At 42.2% G+C, this 23,398-nt stretch overlaps 1 protein-coding gene across 6 annotated transcripts in view; it reads right to left on the reverse strand.

Moving 5' to 3' along the window:
• The window catches only part of CHST15 (carbohydrate sulfotransferase 15), a 119,769-nt gene that overhangs the window by 64,717 nt on the left and 31,654 nt on the right, over nucleotides 1–23,398 (reverse strand). For 5 of the 6 annotated variants that reach the window (XM_054982909.1, XM_054982908.1, XM_054982907.1 and 2 more), the window contains exon 2: nucleotides 8,110–8,309. The gene's annotated coding sequence lies outside the window, so the exon portion shown is untranslated. The remainder of the gene's footprint in view (nucleotides 1–8,109; nucleotides 8,310–23,398) is intronic. The other variant, XM_054982906.1, reaches the window with a different exon arrangement.

Below are 23,398 nucleotides of genomic sequence, written 5' to 3' on the forward strand. Positions count from 1 at the left end.
GAAGGTAGTCTATCGGATAAACAGTAGATATATTCCTATATTACAACAAATTTTCTGGTGGTGAGAGAGTGCAAACGGATGGAAACATTCCGCCTATGCGTGGAAACTGTCCATATGTCCAAGGATGGAAGTAGGACGTGTCCAAAGACACCTAGCCGACGGGCTTTAGCTTGCTATTCCCAATTCCCGTTTTGGTTTTTCTTCTTCTTGGGCTAGACTCTATGGACTATAAATAAAATCAACCCATCAGTAATAAATATTATACAAAGCCTCCAAGTATTTACAATATCAACGGGTAAGCGTTTCCCTTACTGTCCACTGGCATCTCTCCTCACTCCACACACCATTGCAGTCTCAGGTACACCGATAGTTACAAATAATCCCAAACACACCCCATGTTTAAATAACACGCCTAGGGTCACTTAATCAAAGTAGGGAGAGCCCTTAAAGGGACGGTACCATCAGAACATAATACAAAACTGTGTAACAAAAGTCACTGTGCAATGCAGAAACGACAGATAAGCAACAGGTAAGCAAAAAATACATACACGGCAGGAAAATACAGAAGGAAAATCCCCTTAACCTAAAAAGCAGGAGTAATCCATTGAAAGATTTAAACCCCCTGGCGTCAGGCTCTTAAGTTCAAAGATCCACCTAGCTTCAGCTTGCAAAAGTTTCCTAGTGCAGTCCTTTGTGGCATGTGGATCACATTTTTCCAAAGCAGAGACAGACAGCTCCTTACTATCATTGTGGTATAATATAATAATATATACTATCATTGATTGCTTGATTCTTTGTGACCCTGGTTGCTGTGTTTTTGAGTTGGAGGGCCAGCTAGCAGAAAATAGAAACCAAGGCCTTTCCCTGACATTTCTTCCTAGCATTGATATTCAGAGGTTTATTTTCCCTAAAAATGGAGGATCCATTTAAGTCAGCATGGCTAGCAGTCATTGACGGACCTCTCCTCCATGAATCTGTCTAATCCTCTCTTAAAACCACCTGTGCTTTTGACCATCACTACATCAACTTGCAATGAATCCTACAATATAATTACTTGTTTAGTAAAATGGAATTTCCTTTTGTCTGTAATGAATACATTGCCCATCAACTTCAATGGATGGCCCTGAGTTCTGGCATTATGGAAAACAAAGAAAAACCTCTTATCTATTTTTTGCACCCGTCAAATAATTTTATAAACATCATGTCCTCTTAGCCATCTCTTTTCTAAATTGAAAAGTCCCAGCCTATAAAGCTCCATTGAAGTCCAGTAGAACTGTAAAGGCCAACAAGGTTTTCAGGGAGTTAGCTTTCAAATGTCAAAGCTCCCATACTTGAAGAAAGGAATTCTAACTCTTGAATGTCTATTTTCAAAAAATCTTGTTGATTTTTAAGATGCTACCGGACTTGGCCCTGACCTGGATAGCCCAGGTGAGCCTGATCTTATCAGATCTTGAAAGCTAAGCAGGGTCAGCCTTGGTTAGTAATTGGATGGGAGACCTCCAGTGAAGACCACGGCCATTATGTGGAAGCAGGCAATGGCAAACCACCTCTGTTAGTCCCTTGCCATGAAAACCCTGCCAATAGTAGCCATAAGTCAGCTACGACCTGAAGACACTCTCCTCCACTGGACTTGAATCAGAACTGTACACGGTATTCCAAATCACCATCTATATATTAACATACTGGCCATTTTATTTAATTTACTAGTGATCTCCAACATGAAGTTTGCTTTTTCCATCACTGCCACACTACAACATAAGTGAGATACCCACTACCCATGACAACATCAAGATCTCACTCCCTCTCAGTTTCAGCCAGTTCAGATCCCTTCAGCATATATTTAAAGTTAGGATTTTTTGTTGCACATGGTTGTATCTAACTTCTTGTATGCACGTTTGGAATCCACTAATGCTTCCATGATTTTAAACAGAAACTGCTATTTATCTTTAAATTCCCTCTACAGTACTGTTTGCTCATGTACTCCTGGATCTTGGCAGACCTGATCTGCTGTATCACTTTATCCTATTCTACTCTAGACTTGAGATATCATTCCAAAATCTATCCCCCAAGCACTGTGTGCAGTTCTGGTCATTGTATCTCAAAAAAGATATTGCAGACCTAGAAAAAGTACAGAGGGCAACCAGGATGATTAGGAGATTGGAGTTCCTTCCCCATGAGGAAAGGCTGGATAGTCTGGGACTTTTCAGTCTGGAAAAAAAAAAGATGGATAAGGAGAAACATGACTGAGGTTTATAAAATCATCCATGAGGGAAAGAAACTTGATAATACTATGGGACACCCAATGAAATTGTTGGGAAATAGGTTCAGGGCAGACAAAAGGAAATACTTGTCTATTGGATGCATAATTAAACCGTGGAATTCTCTGCTAATGGAAGTAGTGATATCCATGAACACATACAGTTTAAAAGGTGGGTTAGTCAGATTCATGGACGAGAGGTCCATCAATGGCTACTAGCAATGGTAACTGAAGGGAGCCTTCATGTGTAGAGATAGCATGCCTCTGAACACCACGGCTAGAGGCCTTTCCACTAAAAAGTAGCCACTAAAAAGTGTTTAAACAAAAGTCATCCTAAAGGAAACAGTGTTCAGCTGCTTCCTGAAGAAAGAAAATAAGGGGGCCAAGCACACCTTCCTGGGAAGATTGTTCCACAATTATATGTTACGCTATTTCCTACATTTTTTTGTGGGGCTGGAATATCCACAATATAAGAATGATTTCGTATCTTCATTAGACACTGAAAGAAAACTAATGGGGGAGGGGAGTCATTAACTGAACTTTAAAAATGTAATCCTGAAGAGACAGCATTAACCCTACAATAACTTCTTCAGTCATCATGAGAACAAAAATGAGCGCACGGTAATTTAGGGTTTTTAAAGCTGGAATGAATGCATATGAAAAAGGCTTATGTTACTCTGCTAATGAGCTGAATATATAACCCTTCAAGTGATGGAAAGCAATGATAACATTTGATCTCAAGCTTAAGCATTTTACATGGATATCTGCAAAGTGTAGAAACCATAGCTGTCACCAGCTCTTGAAGTGCTTGAACAATTTTGAGCTGAACAGATATGATAGGTTTCTTATCCTTTTTGTTCTTTGTGCAGTATAAACATGTTGAGTTTGATTTGTCAATAAAAAGAAAATACTGAAAGCATAAAAAAGAAACAAATACCATTTCCTAACAGTATCATTGCCAAGATTTATCCAAAAACAAAAGATATGACCTGGGTTTTGTTTTTGGATTTTGCTTTGGATCAATGCTGCTACCTGCAATCTCCTTCTACACTGTCAAGATTAATATTTTTGCTTCTTTCTATGATCTTATATACAAATAACCTGACCACAGAAGAGAAGTTTACATTTCAGCATTCAGCACATTTCCTGTACAGAGACATTTCCTGTACAGAGATGTCAATGTAATTGCCTCACGTCATGGAAAAGTGATCATAGACTGCACCACTGAGGTGAACCACAGATTCTTAGGGCTCTTTAAATGGTTGGGAGTGAGCCTCTCATCCCCATGCAAAATGGTATCTAACAGGATTGGGCTCCAAAGTATTGTTTTAAGTTTTTTTAAAAAAAGGATGTAAAACAGCAATTTGTCTCCAATGATGGAATCTGGGATATCATCTAGTTTAGCCCTCACGATCCCCCAAAATGAATTAGAAAAATTAGCCACTTATTTTGAATGTTTGCTCCACCATACTAGGTTACCAAGAAAGAAAATGCCATACAAAGCAACATGTGCAAGTTCATATGATGAAGCAGCATAACAGTACACCATCAACCAAAAGACTCTTAAAGTATAAAGACAGTATCAGATTAAACCTCCTATCAAGCACTTATTTCCATGTCCATACATAACTAATTGAATTTGTGAACCAGCACGGCCTTACAATTAACTGTTGCAGGCATTACAGAATTTAATGTTGAAATTGTGAGTACCTGCATAACGAATCCAAACAACATCTATGAGTAATTATGTTAAACTAAATAGATCATGACTGCAGTATAGTGAAATGGTGCTTTAATGTGCAGTAGACAAAGTAGGGAAGACCCTGCTAGCTGGCCAGCAGCAACTGAATAACATCTAGCTGAGTTTGTTTCTCCTCTGCTACAGGTACTTAAAGTCTGGGCTTGCCCAGTGGCTCTTTGGCTTTTAGCCCAAAGGGCACAGCCTAGAGAAATCAAGAACTTTGAGGAAGATCTCTGCATTTGAAAGCCTTCCTCTCATCTTTACTGTTTTTTTTATGACATCACTATCATAGGAAGACACTTCGCTTGGAACCTCCCAATGAGTTAGATCCAGGCAAAATTTCCCACTAAAGGAAGGGGAAGTATAATTATTGCCAGTTCTCCCTTCCTCATGTTATAATTTTCTTTTCTTGAGGAACAGCGTTTCATGAAGATCAATAGGTTACAGCAGGAGGGAGGAGGGAAGATAGTTCTGTTCTACAAACAAAAATGCCTCATATGTATTCAGCCTAGTATTTTGTGATTGGCCCCAGCCCCCATGGCAGCCATTTTATGAGAACATTGAGTGGATATTGTTCTTATAATCTGAAAACTGTCCACTGACTTAATAAGTGTGGGGACCTTTACCTTACAGCATCTACACCAAGATAGCAAAGTGCTTTAATACTTTCAGGATCTTATTAGCACCACAAAGAAATTTTATACAGATACAAACACACAATTTATAGTAACCAGGGCTTTTTTTGAGAGGGAACACTCCAGAATGGTGTTCCGGCAGCTCTAGAATCTGCCGATGTGATTGCTTCCTCCTTCAGCCTTAGGGGCTCTGCAGAGGAGGCTGAGTTGCTTTGAGTTCATTCTGCTTTTTTCATTCCTCTGTGAGAGCGACAGAGAGAACGTGCAAGTTGGGGCCCGGCATGGGCTCTGCAGAGGAGGTTTAGCTGCTTTGAGTTCATTCTGCTTTTTTTCATTCCTCCGCGAGTCAGAGAGAGCTAGAGCACAGCACGGGATATACAGAGGAGGTTAAGCTACTTTGGGTTCATTCTGTTTTCATTTCATTCAGGGGTTTCTGTGTATGTGTGCGCTGCTTTGAGTTCATTCTGTTTTATTTTCATTGGGGGAGTGGGTAGGTGGGGCTGTGTGTGCATGTGTGCTGCTTTGTGTTCATTTTGCTTTCTTTTCAGGGGGTGGGACTGTGTATGTGTGTTGCTTTGAGTTCATTCAGCTTTCTTTTCAGGCGGGTCGGGCTGTCTGTGTGTGTGTGTGCGTACACACATGCACATGCTGCTTTGAGTTCATTCTGCTTTCATTTCATTCAGGGGTTTCTGTGTATGTGTGTGCTGCTTTGAGTTCATTTTGTTTTATTTTCATTCGGGTCGGGTGGTTGGGGCTGTGCATGTGTCCTGCTTTGAGTTCATTCTGCTTTCTTTTCATGGGGTGGGTGGGAGCTGTGTGTGTGTGTGTGTGTGTGTGTGTGTGTGTGTGTGTGCGCGCGCGCGCACACGCGCACGCGCGTGCACTGTCTTGAGTTCATACTGCTTTCTTTTCATGGGGCCGTGGGGGGGCTGTGTGTGTGTGTGCTGCTCTGAGTTCATTCTGCTTTCTTTTCATGGTTATTTTTCATTCTGCTTTCTTTTCATGGGGGTGGGTGGGGCTCTGCATGTATGTGCATGTGTGTTGCTTTCATTCTTTTGTTGACTGAAGTTGACGTTGTTATGGTTCCCACAGCTTTTGAATTCAGCTTGGTTCTGTATTAGTTAAAATATCAGTTATGGTTATTCCAGTTTTATGCTAGGAATGGATAGCTGTGTCCAAGTCACAGAAGGCTTTCCTCAATACATTTGTCAGCATATAGGTGTTCTTATGTCTTAATAGCTGTAACTCAAATGCTTCTCCCCACCCTCACCTGATTAATATCACTGAAATTGTAGTGGACATATGGGTGTTAAGGAAGTTTTTAAGACTATTGTTTGTCTGGGACATTGGAATATTTATGAGCATTTCACAATGTCACAACAGCTTAGCCATTGGTAAGGTAGAGTTGGCAGGCAACAAAAAAAAAACCCCATTTTAAACTAAGTATAAATCTAATGCAGCTAAAGTTGAGTATCTAATTTTGAATTACTCCAGTAAAGCAAAACCTTCCCTGAACATCTGAAAATTCAATATTCATTAGATTAAAATTTCAGACTCTGAGGAATTTTGAGAAAGAATTTTGGAATTTTTTTTCTACGCTGGCAGAGGGACTCTGTTAGAATTTAGATTTGTGAGATGGGTTTTGGATTTTCAGAGGCCCCCTCCTTCCTGCATATTTTAAAATATGATTCCAAAGAAATGAAATGTTTGGGAAAGGGAATGGAAGATTTCACTTTTTGTAGAGGATACAGAAAGGAAACAAACCCTTTCTCACAATAGTGTAATTTTCCAAGCTTACTAACATTTATCTCATGCTGGGTTCCGGGAAGCAGTGTCACTTCCAGGAGTGACGACACTTCCAAAAGTGACGTCATCATGAATTTCTGGGAGTGCACGTGCGCTTCACGTGCAAACATGTGATAATAGTTCCACCAATTCTTTTCCCAGAAAAAACCCCTGGATAGTAACTATTCATATAGATTATAAGGACCTCTTCCTTTTTTCACTCCTTGTATGTGACAAAGACAGCTCTGACTCGAAAACTCATACCCTGGAAATCTAGTTGGTCATTAAGGTGCTGCTCTTACTCTTCTACTACAGACCAACACAGCTACACATACATATTTGTCATAATACATCACATTTCACGTTCTATCTTGCATTTGCTTGTGGTAGACACATTTAGGGCGAACTTTTTCTATACCAGCACATTTAGATTTTACCACCTTGGTTAGTACTTAAAAAATAAAGTTGTCTCAAAATGTTAAAATAGACATGAAACGAATGAGGAAATCTATGGCTCTCTATTAAGAAACTGGTAGGAAGTTCATGAACATGGCAAATGTAGTGGCACATTAAATGGAAAAGACCAACCGAAACTAGAGATGCCAAGACCCATAACCTACCTACCCACACAAAATCTCTAATTTTTCTTTTTAAAAAATCTGATAACTTTTTGAGCTATTTACAAAATGTCCATTTTTCTGGGCGGGGGGGGGACACATTATTTTTGATGGATTCAAATTTTCTAGAAATTTGGTATCTCTAATACACACACTTTTGAGTAGGATTGGAGGTGAACTGGGAGAAAGATTGCAAATCATAAGCACGAAATTGAAAAGGCATCTCACTTCAGGAAAAAAGTTATTAGTTTTCTATTTATTCCCTAAATGTATGCAAGAATGTTATATTGGCATGGTTCTGACAGCACCTTATTGAAAAAGCATGCAAAACAACTATGATAAACACAGGCTTTTTACCAGTTACTTGCAGAAATGAGGGAATACACTGTGTTTGTGTGTCAAAGCCTAATTAACTGCCTGAGTAACAGAGCACAGAGACACACCCAGTAAGAAGCCAGGTTAAACATAACTTTAAATCACTTAGGGTAGACTCTGAAGGCAAGATGACCTCAGTTATGCCTGCCATGGAGTCAAGGTGAAAATTAAATCAATTATACCGTTATAATTTGTTTCCATAAGCATATGGGTAGCCAGAATAAATCACTCATTTAAAAAAATTCTCTTCAGTGCTGAAAGGCACTCTGTCATATCTTACTTCAGAATGTAGTTCACTGTGACTTCATGCAAAGTTTAGAAACCATTCTTTTGATATAGTACAGATGGTTAACAAGAGAGGTCCAAACCAAAAACAGTTATTGATTTTCAGATCCCTGCTAAATAAATCAACAGAAGCATAACAGCTAACCCTTTCCAGCCCATATGCCCAACAACAGCTGGGCTTGTGTACATGGTAGGAAGTTGCTGACTGAATTCTTAAGGGTGGAAGCAATAGACTCGGGTTCATATTGTAGAGTCTGTAACAGATGCATTTCATTTTAATGAAAATTCATCAGAAAGTGGAAAAGCTAAGGGCACAGGATTAAAACCAAATATTAAAAACGTATGAGATTTTAACCATTCACATCTTTAATCAGACTACAAATATTCTTCGGCCTTAAATCCTCTAAAAATTACCGGTTCTTAGGGTTACCAACATCAAGATGAGGCTTGGAGTTCTCCTGGAATTACAGTTGATCTTCAGACTACAGAGATGAGTTCTTTTGGAAGAAATGGCAGCTTCAGATGTTTTCATTTGGTGGTTTAACAGACTCAGGATTCATCCTCTGTGCTGGCAGAACATCACTATGCTGCATATCTCCTTAGGGCTGGGATATCTAGAAGACACACACAAAAGAGATCCAAGTTCACTCACATACAAAGAGAGCCATTTTGAGTCACTTGTGCACAAAATATAGACAAAATATTTCTGACCTTTGATAATTACTATTCACCAAGCATATAATATTGAAGAAACCTTAAGCGTCATAGTTGAACAGAATTTTAACTATGACCAATCAATACTACCCCAATAAAGTAATCTCAAAATCCACTGGGATAAATTAGACATATGCTTATAGTCAAAAAAAGTATTGTTCCTCCACAGCACTCTCCCAGACAATGAACTATACCTATGTTTACTTTCCCAACAAGTAATGTGTAATTAAAAGAGTTTGAACTTCCCACACAAACGGCCCATTCAAATAGCTAACAGAGAACTTCCAAAACTATCTGGATGCCCTTTGCCTTTTTAAGAAATATTCCCAAGACTCTAAACCATACCCTCCTTCCCCTTTGGCCAATGAGGTGACATACCTGATGGCCCATCATCACCCCTCTCCTCTTTCCAAGTCTGGAAAGATTATTTTTGAATCAAGCACGTGTATTATAATTAGGGTCAGAAGCCACTCACCTTTGTGTTTCTGTTGAATACCTGGACTCTGAGATTTCTTTTCAGATTATTGTCTGCTTTGAGTCCTATTGGAAACTGTACTTTGCTTACAGAGCTTTGGATAAGAAGATCCATCACCTCCCAATTTTGAATGGAGCTTGTTCCACAACATCTGAAAAATCTTTTTCTCTTAACATGAGTTTGGGGTATTATATTGAATGAGTTATATTATTTTGACAGGTTGAGCATGCTAATAGTCCAACTCAGCTATGTGTATTATTTCTCTCAATAAAATTTGCTTCTAATTTCACTCTCCATCCACATTTTCAGTTTTCCTTCCAAGCTTTTAGAGGCATCTCACCACTTTGCCAAAAACTCTTTATCATCAGTTGTGTGGATCAGAGTCCATGCTGGAGGCATTCCTCCAAGAATATAAGCCAACAGCTCATTTAACATAAAAATGAGAGGTGATGTGATCAAGTGGAGTGCAAGTGAACAGGGAGGAATACACGTGAGTCTGTTCACTTGCAGTTCAAGTGACCTTCGTCACTTGTAGTTTGGCCCCAAGTCTATTTTAATGTAGATTTGGGCTAAGCTGGAAAGACTGCCACAGATTCACATTGCACAGATCTAAAGTACACATCTATTCCCAATCACACATGGTGACAGCATAGCTCTAGTGGGAACAGAAACAGACATTAACCAGTTGATTACTAACCAACTGGTATATTTTATTACTCCTAAACAACATTTCTAGACTGACTATAAATATTAAGGGGAGCATGATGGAGTACTCACGATCACAACTTGTAAAAAGAGTAGTGGCTTTCTGTTTCACAATACAAGCTAGTTCACACATGCAAATCTGTCACTATACCTCCATGCAATTCCATTCAATCATTAGCCACTGTGATTCCAGACTCTGCAAAGGCATTTATCCATGAAAAAGTGGTTCACTATCAGTTCATACACCATCAATGCAATCCTAAGAAGAGTTAATCCACTCTAAGCCAATTTAGGTCCGTGAACTTAAGACTGGCGTTACTCTGTTTAGGATTGCACTGTATATTTGTCAATTTACGATAATATTAAAAGATTGCATTTGTGAATTGGTACCGTAAAGTACTAGGCAAGTGAACCCTCTTCGTCAAACTTGGATGAAACTTGTTCCTTTTTTCCCCTCAACAAGCTTCCACTACTGTATACTTTCCTGAAATATGTAAAATATATAAACTAGTACTGTCAACAAAGTCTTTGTCACTGTTAGTTAAACATCCACTTCACCAGAGCTACATTCAAAACTCATACTTGTGAGAGTTATAGTCTCATGAGCCTCTGTTATGTTGCTTTATATTAAATGATTCTTCTAGCCCTTGAGAGACTGTTTTCTAAGCTTCCTAACACACACAATTTTTGATGTAATTTAATGTAAACACGTATCTCAGGGCTCTACGGAACATTTTTCTTTTTATAAAAAATATGGAATAAAGGATTTAAAAGCATACTTTGGGAACACTCCAGTTTTGAAGGAAAATGAATTTAGAAGTGCCTATTTAATGAAACCTTATAGTCTGTTAGCAAAGGTTCTGATAGCTGTGCACACAATTCTCATTCTGCTCTAGGTACAAACACTTGTTTTTAACCTGGGCATGCAAAGTAGTGACTGTTTGCTCATCTATTTTGTCTCAGCACTTCACAAGATAATTAGAATATGTGTATTGATATTCATCAATGGTCCATGTCTGGGCAGGTACCCTGTGTGAAAAACTCATCTTTAAATGTAAGTCTGGCCAACAACATGAACAAGGGAAATAGCAGTAACAGTAAATAGTAAAACAGGCAGGAATACTCCTCTGTCTTTCATTGAAGCAAGATCTACATGAAGGTTCTCCAACGCGGTCCATGGGGCACCTTGCTTGGTGACCACCAAGTGTTCTTAAAACGTGGGCAGGGACTGAAGGAAGTATATCTACATCAGCAGATAGTATCCAAATAAGTCCCTGTCCCTACCAAAACATCTCTTTGATCTATTTCTTATGATACAGCCCTATAACCTGAGTAGAAAGCCCTCTTGAATAATTCAGTTTTGTGTTGTATCTTGAACACCATGACACGCCAGCTTTACATACAAATAACAGGTTTTTATTCAGCCGTCACTCGAGCTCAGTCTGCAATTGCAGTCAGCCTCAGCAGCCACCAATTTGCTAAAGGAGCCCTGAAGGGCCCGAATAACACGCAAAGCAGAAAGCTGTCCCCTAGAGGCTGCTTGTACACATTACAACACTTTGCATAGTTTGCAGAAAGCCAAGAGACTGAGACCTTTGCAACTCCAGCCGGAAGGAAGAGACAGACACAGCTTTGGAATAAAGGGACGTTTATTAAAATGACCATAAAGGTAATGCACAGCAAGAGCTAACTAAGCGGTACAGGTCAAGCCCTGGGATCAGCACACTGGCCACCGCCTTGCCTGTCTGGGCGAGCCCCAATGCCCCGGGTGTAGGTCATCTCAAGAATGGCTGCAACCCGGCCAGCTAGGCAATAGGATCCCCCACAAGCACCTGTTGCGCCCCAGCCGACTAGCATGAGGTTAGGCCTTGATCTGGGGGATCCCCTCAGGCGTCTGCCCCCCCTGACGGTAGCCGCCACAGGCATACCGCCCCAATGGCAGACCCTGTTCCCCAACCTTGAGGAATGCCACAGGGGCTCACCGGCCCGCACCCTATTCCCAAAATCTCCTGCCACCACATGGGTCAAGCCTCTGCTTAGACCCTCGCACCCCCACAGGTGGCCTAGAGCCACCCGAAGCCCTTGCCGCAGGTCATCCAAAAAGATATCATTGCCCTCAGGTGACAGATGGACACCATCTCCTCTGTAGAGGTGGGCAAATTCAGCCCTAATCGTGGGGTGTGGCAGATAAATGCCCAAGCCTTGCCCCAAAGACCTCTTAATGGCGTGGTTAGTCTTACGTCGGGCCCTCTCTATTGCCCTGGGATCTAAGGCTTCCCGCCCAATTCATCGTTGTAGCATCTCCGACCATACTATAAGCACGCCCGGCCATCGGCTGCTTATGTATTCCAGGTCTACCGGAACCTGCATCGACAGGGCCTTGCCCTGTACCAGCCCAAGGTCATTACCACCCAGGTGAATGACCACAATGTGTGGGGGAGGCTCCGTCCGTCCCCTAAACAGGAGAGGCAGCAAGCCAGGGCACTTGAGGCCACGCTGGCCCTGCCACTCCACCGTGGCCACAGCGCTCAATCCCAGCTGGGATCCAATTGGCTTGCTCTTGGCTTGATTTGGCCGCCCAGAACACCATACTGTGGCCACAAATCAGTATTCTCCTCCTCGCCTGGCCCGTCACGGCACCTGAGGAAAGAGCAATTAGTTTGCCTTTTAGAACTGCTCCCCCGCTGCCACTGGTCTGTCTTGGACCTTCTGATTCCAATGGAGACTTTGTCCCCAACAAATTTAATGTCCCGGGCATTCAAAGCCCGGCCAGATGCATCTGTACGCGATGAGGCCACCAACTCACTTACTCGTAAGGCCCCAAAAAATGCCGTTAAGGCAGCAGCGTGGAAAAGCTTCCGTTCAAACACGGATGAGCATACTTCCGCCCACGCGGTCACTAGCCTCCTCAGCACTGATGGGGAGATGAGCTGCCTCGGGTCACTTGGCGTTTTTATTTCCCTGGCCCAGCCTTCCAGCATCTTTCGGATCCTGAAAACACCCATGAATTCAGGTAAGCCCCGTGCTTTGCTGGCAAAGGCTAACACGGCCAGCTGACCCCTGATGGACTTCACTGCAAGTCCCCGCCCCCGCTGCACTACACAAAGGTGCATCAGGTGCTCAGGTGGGATGGGCCACGACTGCTGCAGCCCCGCCGATGCCCTGAACTGGAACAGCTGCCCTACTGCACGGTCGTAGGCTCGGCGTGTACTGGGGGCAATGGACAGCTGGATTGCTCTATTTACTTCCGCCATCCAAGCTCCCACAGCTCCTGGGGCATCCTTGCAGGCTGCCTGTTGGCCCAGGGGGCAAGCTGCCAGAATCGTTCCATCTGCTGGCGAGACAAAGCGTCTGCCACCCCATTGTTAACACCTGGAACATGTCTGGCCCTAAACAAAATGTTCATCTGTAAACATTTCAATGTAAAGGCCCTCACCAGCCTCATCACCCTGGGGGATCTAGATGCCATGGTGGTAACCACGTGCACTACAGCCAAGTTGTCACACCAAAAGTGTACAGCTTGGTTCGCCGATTGTGATCCCCAAAGCCACACGGCCACTAACAAGGGAAAGAACTCCAAAAACGTAAGGTCTTTGGACAATCCCTGGGCTACCCAATCTGCAGGCCATTGGTCAGCGCACCAATGCCCCCTGAAAAAGACTCCCAAGCCTGTGGACCCGGAGGCATCCGAGGTGACCTGGAGTTCAGCTTCTAACAGCAGCTCCTCCCTCCAGAAGGTCACCCCATTAAAGGTGGCAAGGAATTCCTTCCACACTAACAAATCCTCCCGCATCCCTTTGGTAATTCGCAAGTGATGATGGGGCAATCGCAAGTTCCCCATAGCATCACACAGCCGCCTAAGGAAAGCCCTCCCAGGCACCACTGCCTTACAGGCAAAGGTTAAATGGCCAACTAATTGCTGTAACTCAAGGAGAGATACCTTGTCTCTGCTCAAGCAGTCCTCCAACCTGGCTCTAAGGTCAACCACCTTCTCCAGTGGCAACCTCAATGTCTGGTGAACCGTGTCAAGTTCAATGCCCAAAAACGTCAGGACAACAGCTGGTCCCTCCATTTTCTCATGAGTTAAAGGAACCCCCAGTTCCTCAGAAAACTCCATGAACCGATTCATGGTTTGAAAAAGTATGGAATCACTTTATAATGGAAAAAACCCATAACGATTTATACATAGCTGAACAGTTTCCTGCAAACTCCAAGTTTCTGGAGAAATGGCTTCCTTTTTTTGAATATGTTGATACAAATAATATTCAACCTAAATCAAAAATACTTCAAACAATTACTCTCTCTAGAACTTTTATGCTTTAACTTATATGCCTTGTCAAACTATATAATATTTGACTGTATGTACCTATCTCCCTCCTGTATCAAAATAGTTTTGTAATGGTTAATGTTTCGATTCATAAGTGTTTGTTGGTATGTTGTAATGGTTTAATTGTAATAATAATAAAAAAATTTTAAAAAAAAAAAGAAAACTCCATGAACCCTGCCAAAAGCCTGGCACACTGCCCCAAGCCAGCTGGTCCAGACATCATAAAGTCGTCTAAACAATGGATGAATAGTCAGCATCCCTGCACCTTGGGGAGACCTGAAGAAACCGTTCAAGTACCCTCAGCTTTACTAGGCTGGGCCCCTTTTCCAGGCCCTTGTTGGCCACCACTGCCCCCAAAGCATTTCCCACCCTGTCTTCCTTTGGGGCAGGCAGATTATGGGTGGGTTCCCATGCATGCAGGGCAGTCATGCATATACTTGCCCACTTTTTTGTTGCAAAGCTCCTCAGACATGAAGTCACAACAAAGCAGCCGTAATTAAACCTGCTGCCCCGCAGAAGTGCGGGAACCTGAACCCTGAGAGGGCAGAATAATCATATGATCACTCTCGCTCCTATTTCTGAGGTTGGACTTGGCAAGGGCCATGACCTGCACCCACAGCTGTATCAACCAAGCCGTCCCCTCAAAGTCCGTGTACCCCCTGTATATAATATTCATGTATTGGAAAAGGGGGAGAGCCCTACCTGGCTGTGCCCTAGCCAATACCCCTGCATAAACCAGGAACCCAGACAACCAATGAGTCCAGTTCCTGCCAATCTGCCTGCAGCAGATCTTCTCCTTATCCCTATCGTACAGATCATCTATATCCTTCTTCTCCCGTTCCCTGAAGAGAAGGGTAAAGTCATCCATGTACTAACCCTTTGTATATTCTCCCCCCCCCCCCCCGCAGGCAATGCCATATCTCCCGGGGGAAGTGTCCTATAAGGAACCATGTCATATCCCTGGGGTCCATAAGGGGCCAGGCCCATCTGCTTGCCATAACCAAAAGGCCACCCAGTCACAGACAGAGGGAAGGCCTATCCATCCCAACTGGTAGCACAGCCCGATACAGGCAGTACTTGCGCCTGCTGCAGGTGCAAGGAGCCACTGGCATAACTAGGCCAAATAGTTGGGCCGGCAGAAGGCCAACCAAGCATGGGATATGTCTCCAAAACAGAAGATGCAGGAGCGCCGGTAGCAGCTACCTGTCCCAAAGAGCCCCAGGGCCAAGTGGCACTCTGCTTGGGCAAAGGATCCTTACCGTCAGGCATGGGTTGTTCCACTGCTATGGCAACCTGCCCACTGTCAGCTGACCATTCCTGGTCAATGTCAGCCACACTCTCAGTTAATGTTGGATGGTCCTGGCTGCTGCCTCCATCACTTGCCACCACTCCTGATACTCCATCCAGGGCAGAAAGACAAGAGGCAAAATCCTTATTAAAATCAGCCCTTGTAATTCTTTTAGCACCCTTGCGTGGCTGAACAGGTGCAACAGCTGATGCTGTACCACTCCCAGCCCTCTCAAGAGCAACAATGCGCTCCATAAGTTCCTGCCTGCTTGGGCCATCGTCTTCGTCTGAGGAAGACAGAGCCCGAGTAGGGTTCCGCGGCACTGGCCTTTTTACAGGCCACTTCCCCATTGATGGGACACCCCCTTTTCTGGGCAGCATAAACATTCCCAAATGATGACACAGCAGCCGTTAATAATGTGTTGGACTGGCTCGCAGCTTTACCCCTTAACCAACTGTTAACGCTAGCCCTGACAGGTAGCACTAAGCCCCTGCAAAAGTAGCAATTGCAAGGAGCAGTACCAAGCTGCCACATAAGATGGCGCCGAGCATGGCCCTGTTCTCCACCACAAGATGGCGCTGAGCACAGCCCTGGGCAAATCTGCCTGCCAACAGAATGGCTGTCAGGCAGAGACAGGCCACCAGTAATTCTCCACCACAAGATGGCGCCAAGCACAGCCCTGAGCAAATCTGCCTGCCAACAGAATGGCTGTCAGGCAGAGACAAGGCCACCAGTAATTCTCCACCACAAGATGGTGCTGAGCACAGCCCTGAGCAAATCTGACTGTTACCAGAATGGCTGTCAGGCAGAGACAGGCCACCAGGCCCTCTTTTATGGCCCACAAGAATATAGGCTTAGGTGCCGCTTTACCAGTAAGCCAAAGTGAAGAACACAGGCTCTGTTTTTAAGTTACTTTATATTACTTCTTGCCGGGGGTGGGGGGAGGCTAAATGGAAACAAACAGGCTTATCGCAGGACGAGTGGTTTATGTGTAAGTGGGGGTGGGGAGAGGGCTCTCACCACCCACTCTCTCCAAGACAACTATTAAGGGGAGTGACCACACCCAAGTTGGGCCAAAGTTCCTCTGATACAGCCTAGCTGCCCGCCACCCCAGTGCCCAACCAGCCTGCTCAATTAAACCGCTCAATTACTCTAGCCCCAAAAGGCCCTGAAGCCCTGGCCTGTATTGTGCGCTGCAGCTGCAGGTGCCAGCTGCCTCCGACAGCCTCCAAGAGCTGACTGCTATTGCCGCTTTCCAACTGCCTCCACTGCCGCCATCAATGCTTGTTCAGCATACATTCCTCCCTTCACCTTCACCACTCGAAGGAAGGCAGAGCAAAGAGCTCTTGCTTCACCGAGCGCTCGAAGAGACTGCAGCTGGAGAGAGCGGAGCCGCCTGGATCAGGCTCTTGGCTCCGCCCCCCAGCTAAGCCCAGGATGCCTGGGAAGGGAGCCTGTCTCCTTTCCTCCAGGGCTGGGCCGCAAAGGACGGCTCCCAGCTTGAGCGGCATTCTGCCGCGCTGGGAGAGCCGCATTCCTTTTATATTGAACTCTGACAAAAGAGCTATAAGCATTTGAAACCCACATCATTATTACAGCCAGATACAAAAATGCACACTTAACAGAGAGCATATACTGGATCTGGGAGACCCAGGTTCAACTCTTCACTCTGCTGTGGATACTTGCTTTGACTTTGGTCAAATCCACATTCACCCATTACCCGCATGTTTATTGGATATCTTCCGTTTGCCTCCAATCCGCGATTTTTTCCTCTTCGTTCACAGTCCTGCTTCCAATCCGCCATTCTCGCGCATCCCTCCGGTCACACGGCCGCTCGAAGACTGCTTTTTTGGGCGGGACCTTTTTTCCCTGTCCATTTTTTTTTATTTTTTTGAGCGCACTTTTCCGTTATTTCGATCTTGCCTTATAAAGAAACATCATTGAAGATAATGATGCCTCTCTTTCCCCCATTGACAGCACTGATGGCTCTCTCCCGTTTCTTTTTTGGAAATTTGGAAGCATGTGGGAAGCTTTCGTGGGCATTTCCTATGCAGGACAGTTCAGTGCCTGAATTTTACTGAAGTTTCACTTCCTTGGAGTGTCATTATTTCAATATTTCGTAATTTCGATATTACAGTAATATAAAATTTAAAAAAATAAAAAACAGTTAAAAAGGAAGTTTCGCGAGTCTGTTCTGAGGATGGATTCACCCCAAAATGATTTTTTAAACTACCAGATTTGATTCAGAAACAGCATAATCAATAAATCCAATGCTATGAAGTCAAAAAGCAGACTACGGAGCATTTGCAAGTTGAATCAGCCAATAGGAACTCTCAGAACGGCCGGAGAGACAGGAAGGGGGGTGGTTTTTAAAAAAACCATGTAAATTGCGCATTGGCCCATTCACGGCCACCGTGAAACTCCCGTTGAAAACCTGTGACCACATATTCGGGAGAAATGCGAATGAAATGCGACTGCTTAATGAGGTAATGTGACCGGCACTCGGGATTACGTGGGGAATGCGGGGAACATGCGACTTAGAATGAGTAATGTGGATTTGCCCTTTTTCTTCCCATAGAAAACAATGGCTGGATTTTACTAATTTTTTTTTTCTGAAAAGTCAGTAAAAATTCAGGATACCTAATTCTTGACTTGGAATACCAAGATTTTACCTCCCCTTTCAAAATATGGCCACAATCAAACTTCTATTCATGGCATGTCTGTCTAGAGATTGGACTTTCTGCTCCTTCCTATATCATTGCAGGAGAAGTCCAAAGAGTCTCTTATCCAAAATATTTCATTGTATCTGATCATAGCAAGTCCAGAAAACAGCTTATACAAAATGCAATAAGGTGTGTGTGTACACATGTGCCAGCAAGCCAGAAGAGAACTAAGAAAACAGACAAGCATTTTTAAAATTTAACCAAGGACTATGCTTCTTTGTTGCTTCTCCTGGATCTATCTGCAGCCTTTGATACAGTGGGTCATGCTATCTTGCTGAGGCCTTTGGAGGCTGATGTGGGTAATGAGAGTGTTTTATTGTGATTTTCTTTATATTGTTACTCAGTCTGAGAATACTAAAGTGCTACCTAGAGTGCCTGGAATTTCAAAAACCAACCCATGTTGGTCCATAAGGATTACAAGTTAAAGCAGAGGCAGGACCAAGCACCCTATTCCCACAGTCCTCTCCAATGTATTGAAAACATCTAATCTATCTAGGAATCTACCAAGAATCCCACTAAAAGCATAAATTACTCACTGAAAAACAATTCGTAAAGAGATCCTTGGCCTGGTCATGTGGTAAAAGGCACATCCAGGATACCAAGCTAGGAATCTTCTGTCAAAAATGAAAGGTAATTTGTTCTATGTGTGTTTCAAGCCAGCAACGTGCCACAAATGACAGCACTGGAATGATACAAGCTAGTGTGAACAGATGGTCTGATAAACAGTTGATAGGCTAGTAGTGTCTCCAGACATATTTGGAAAATTTAATTAAAACATTAATGAATTAAATGTTAAGTAAACAGTACTTATTAATGTAAAAGAAAATAAAATTTACACATCAGAGAACCAGTACTAGCTCTAAAAGACATACATTGAATACACTGCTCTAAGTCTAAGTCATACTACCTCAATTAAAGTCAACTGAAACTCTGCAAGAAGAATCCTGAATACACTATTAAGAGTTTTGGTTTAAGATCATATTAATTGTTTCTGAACACTGTTTTTCCTGCGCAAGACGTACACAGCTGTAATTCTGCTATTATTTTTAGTTTCTGGAAGGTAGTGCCATCATTGGTCCCAATAAAGTACTTCTTATTATGGAATTTAAACTCACGTATCAAAGCCTGGTATTTTTTTTACATCAGATATCCTTATTATAGTAATAAAGCAGCAGGTATGGTTTAAAGCTTAAAAAGTTAATGGTAAATATAAATAAGTTTTTCTAATACTATTCTTGAAGAAATTGGGAAGACTATTTGTAGAGATTAGTTTTAAAATGTGATTGCAAAAATGCAGAGATCAGAATTAAAAAAAAACTTAAAAAACTATATTCAGGGTTTTTAACCCCTTGTCAAGGTTCTCCAAGGACCAATTTAGATATTTCACCTTTTGACTCAGAATAATGACATGATGCAACATGTCCCCAACTAAACTGCTGTAATATTCATGAAAGTATTATGCAAATGGTGTAAAATCACTCACCACTTAATATAAGCAAATAAATAGCATTTGTTAAAAAGGACTACTGATGCAAACCCAAGTGCTAAATACATTGCAGAGATAAATCTTTCAAAATCAGACTCGGAAACAAAGCTGTTTCCTTTCTTCAGTAAATAACAGAACTACACTAGATGTAAAGTCATAGCCAGTATTAAACAGCAAAAGCAAAAAAACTTAGACCAGCCTAAAAGTAGAAACACTTAATCAGCTTCCTAAGCCTCTACAGCCTTGGCCCATGCCTCAGAGACAGATGTAAAGTTACTTTACTAAAAACTCTGACATATCTTTACAATATCCCATACAGGCCCATAGAAGTGAAAAAATCAAGTGCCTTGAAAGTCCACCTGCAAAACCCTTTAGACTGCTATGCGTACAGATGATTACAACCCTCCAAAGCAGTCATGGAGGCCTGAACCTATCTCAAGCTCAGGAATGGACTCCTCTTCTAAGGATGACTGGGATGAGCCAGGGACCATCCTGGGGTAAAATCAAGAGGCTCTGGGGACATAAACAACATCAGACTCCCTCCAGAACCAGAGTCACTGGATCTTGAGACTTCAGTTGATGGAGCTGCTCCTGAAGACTGAGCTCTGGATGATGTTGCTAGCTTGCCAGATCCAAGGAAGCCAGCCTTCTAGGGCCAGATCACAGACTACTAGTCCACTAGATTTGCCCCTCAAGCCAGTAACAGCAGCGATGGCAGGCCCACAAGTAGACAGCTCAGCAACAACACTGCACTGGACTGACTGCCCATGTTCCAGCTTACAGATCACTGCTTGACCACATATAGCACTGGATTTGGTCTCAATCAAGCCTGCCCGGGTGGAAGCCAAGGAACAGGTGAGGCTTCTTCCTCTTCAGGATATCTAAAGCCCTGGGATATCTAAAAGTAGGATATCTAAAGCAGATGCATTGCTGGTTCAATCCATTCACATGGTCTGTGCTTCTGCTCTCCCTGTGAACCTAGACCCAGTTTGTGACCTTGACTTCTGTGCTGCTCAGTAAGAAAGACCAAGCCTCCAGCTATGGTGCAGATCCCAGCCAAAAGCCAGGCCAGAACTCTAATCAAGATACCTTTAGCTCAAATGATAGGCCACAAATCAAGGACTCTTCTAGACCCATGTATACACTGAGAGCATTGGACAGAGGAATCTGGTAATGGAGATGCACAGAAAATGCACATGTACAACATGGGTGCACTGAGCACAAACAGCCAAATATTGCATATGTCTAACACTGCTCTGCTAACAACTCTTACCAGTATGCCACTTCAGGACACAGACACCAAAGAGCCTGCTCCTCAAATGAAGGTGCAAGGACAATGTAGTCGACACAAGTATACAAAGAGAGGGAATTCTTGTCTCAACCTTGACCAGCTAAAAATTGTTCACCGCCCCCCATAGGCTGCTGTGTATTGCTGCAACAACCCTGCCACCCAGAATAGTTGCTAATAGTTGTCCTGTTCACAAGTTACAGTGAATACACATACCATCTATGTACATTGTACACTTGATTTTTCTTTATACATATGTTGAGTAATTCTTATGTTACATTCAACACATGTAACAAATGATTGTGAGATTTATACCCCACATTTATCCAGGTACTAGTTCTTTCTTACAAACAGATGTATGCAGGTACACGTATAAATTGTAATGTGTGAACAGGGCTAGTGTGTCTATTACAGAAAGGGGGGAGGGCAACCCTGTCTGATATGCTGACACTACTACACTGTGATGTAGGATATTTATTTTATATAGAAAATTTCTATGCCACCTCTCCAGAGAACCTGCTTGAAGTGGCTTACAAATAATCATTTTAAAAGTGCAAAAAGTTAACAACTAAAAACCCAGCCAGGGCATAAAAACAACCTAAAACACTGAGCAGCTTAAAGAGTTCCATAAAACATTTCTCAGGTCTAAAGTAAGACTATAGAGATGTTAAAAGATCAAAAGCCTAGGTAAAAATTATGTTATCAGGCAGCCAATATACAGCACGATATGTGGGGAAGTGAGCTCTGACTCATGAAAACTCATATTGAAACAAATGCTGGTAGTCTTCATGGTGCCACTGGACTTTTGTTTTACTTTACTATAATGGACTACTATAATGGACTTCTTTTGAGATTCAAATGTGAACAAAATTGAAATATGCCCTACTCATTACTAGAGATGGGCACGAACTGAAATATGAACCAAATTCGTCACGAACCCAGCCAGTTCATGGTTCGCGAACCAGTGGTTCGTCAGAGCACCTTTCTAATGAACTGGGATGAACTTTAGGCTGGTTCGTTTGGTTCGTTTTCGGTTCATCACTGCAGACAGTCTGGTGCCAATCAATCCGTTTCCTAGGCAACCGGAGATGAGCTTTCTGTAGTAGAGGTGTGCAGACACCCCGCTTTTCATCTGATGGAAGGGGGATCCCCCATGAGCTGAAAAAAACACCCGTGTTTGAAAGGAGCAACAATTCTCTTGCGTGCAAGAAAAGTGTTGCTGCTTTCAAATGCTGGCTGGAACTTTAAAGCGTTTCAGTATCTGTATATCAAAATTTTTATTGGATGGGTCAGTATACACAAATTATAATATTCAATATCCATATCCATCACATTATATCACTCCCACCCATCCCCCCCTTTTCAGTTGACTTCCAATAGTTTTCCATTCCCTTCATCTACATTACATCACTATCTCCTATAATATTAATTTCTAATTAATTATAATATATAGTATAACATATCTATATCTACCGTGTTTATAATAACTCTCTAATATTACTTTCAAGATTATAATATAAAATATACTATATCATTCTTACTTATAAACTATTCATATTTACATCTTTAACCAATATAAAGATCTCTTCTCCCCTCTTAACAACTATCCAAAGATCACATTTTGCCTTTCATGTCCCACTTTTTTCCCACATAATTCTTAAGTTTCTCCCAACTCATAGCATATTCCACGGTATCTTGTTCTTTCAACTTCCTTGTTAGCTTGTCCATTTCTGTCATATTTAGTAATTTCAAAATCCAATCTTCCACTGATGGTATCTCTTGAGTCTTCCACAACTGTGCATAGGACATCCTAGCCGCAGTAATCATATAGAACACCATTGTTCTATCCATTCTATCAAATTCTTCTAGGTTCATACTTAATAACAACAATTCTGGGTTCTTAATCACATTTTTCTGTAAGATATCTGACATAACCTCTACAATTTCCCTCCAGAATTGTTTAGCTTTTTCACAAGTCCACCACATATGATAAAAAGAACCTTCATGTTTCTTACACTTCCAACACTTATCTGACATTTGACTATTACCATTTGCTAACTTTTTTGGCGTTAAATACCATCTATACATCATTTTATACACATTTTCTCTTATAGTGGTACATGTTGAAATTTTTATAGTATTTTTCCACAGTCTTTCCCAAGCTTCCATCGGTATATCTTTATTACAATTTATTGCCCATTTCACTATCTGTACTTTAATTATCTCATCTTCTGTAAACCATTTTAACAAAATTTTATATACTTTAGATATCATCTTTTTCCCCTCTTGAAGTAAACATTCCTCTAATTCCGAGTTCTTAGCCCTAAATCCTACCTTTCTACAATCTGTATCATATAAGTCTTTTATTTGTCTATATTGAAACCAACCATACTGAAACGGCAGTTCTTCATTCATTTTAAGTATATATTTATCACAATCTACTCTTAAAATTTCTTTATATGTCCTCCACTCCTCTCCATCATATTCCACCTTTGGGTTTACAACTTCTGCTGGCATAATCCACATTGGAGTCTCTTCATCTAAATATCTCATATTTTTTCCAAACCGCAAATAAACTCCGTCTCACAAAATGATGTAAGAACGTAGCATCAGCTTTTATCTTCTCATACCACAGATACACATGCCATCCAAAAAGTTTGTTGTATCCTGCCAACGTCAATAGTTTATAGTTTTTCA

This window comes from Eublepharis macularius, chromosome 6 (genome assembly GCF_028583425.1).
Source record: "Eublepharis macularius isolate TG4126 chromosome 6, MPM_Emac_v1.0, whole genome shotgun sequence".
Taxonomy (NCBI): Eukaryota; Metazoa; Chordata; class Lepidosauria; order Squamata; family Eublepharidae; genus Eublepharis; species Eublepharis macularius.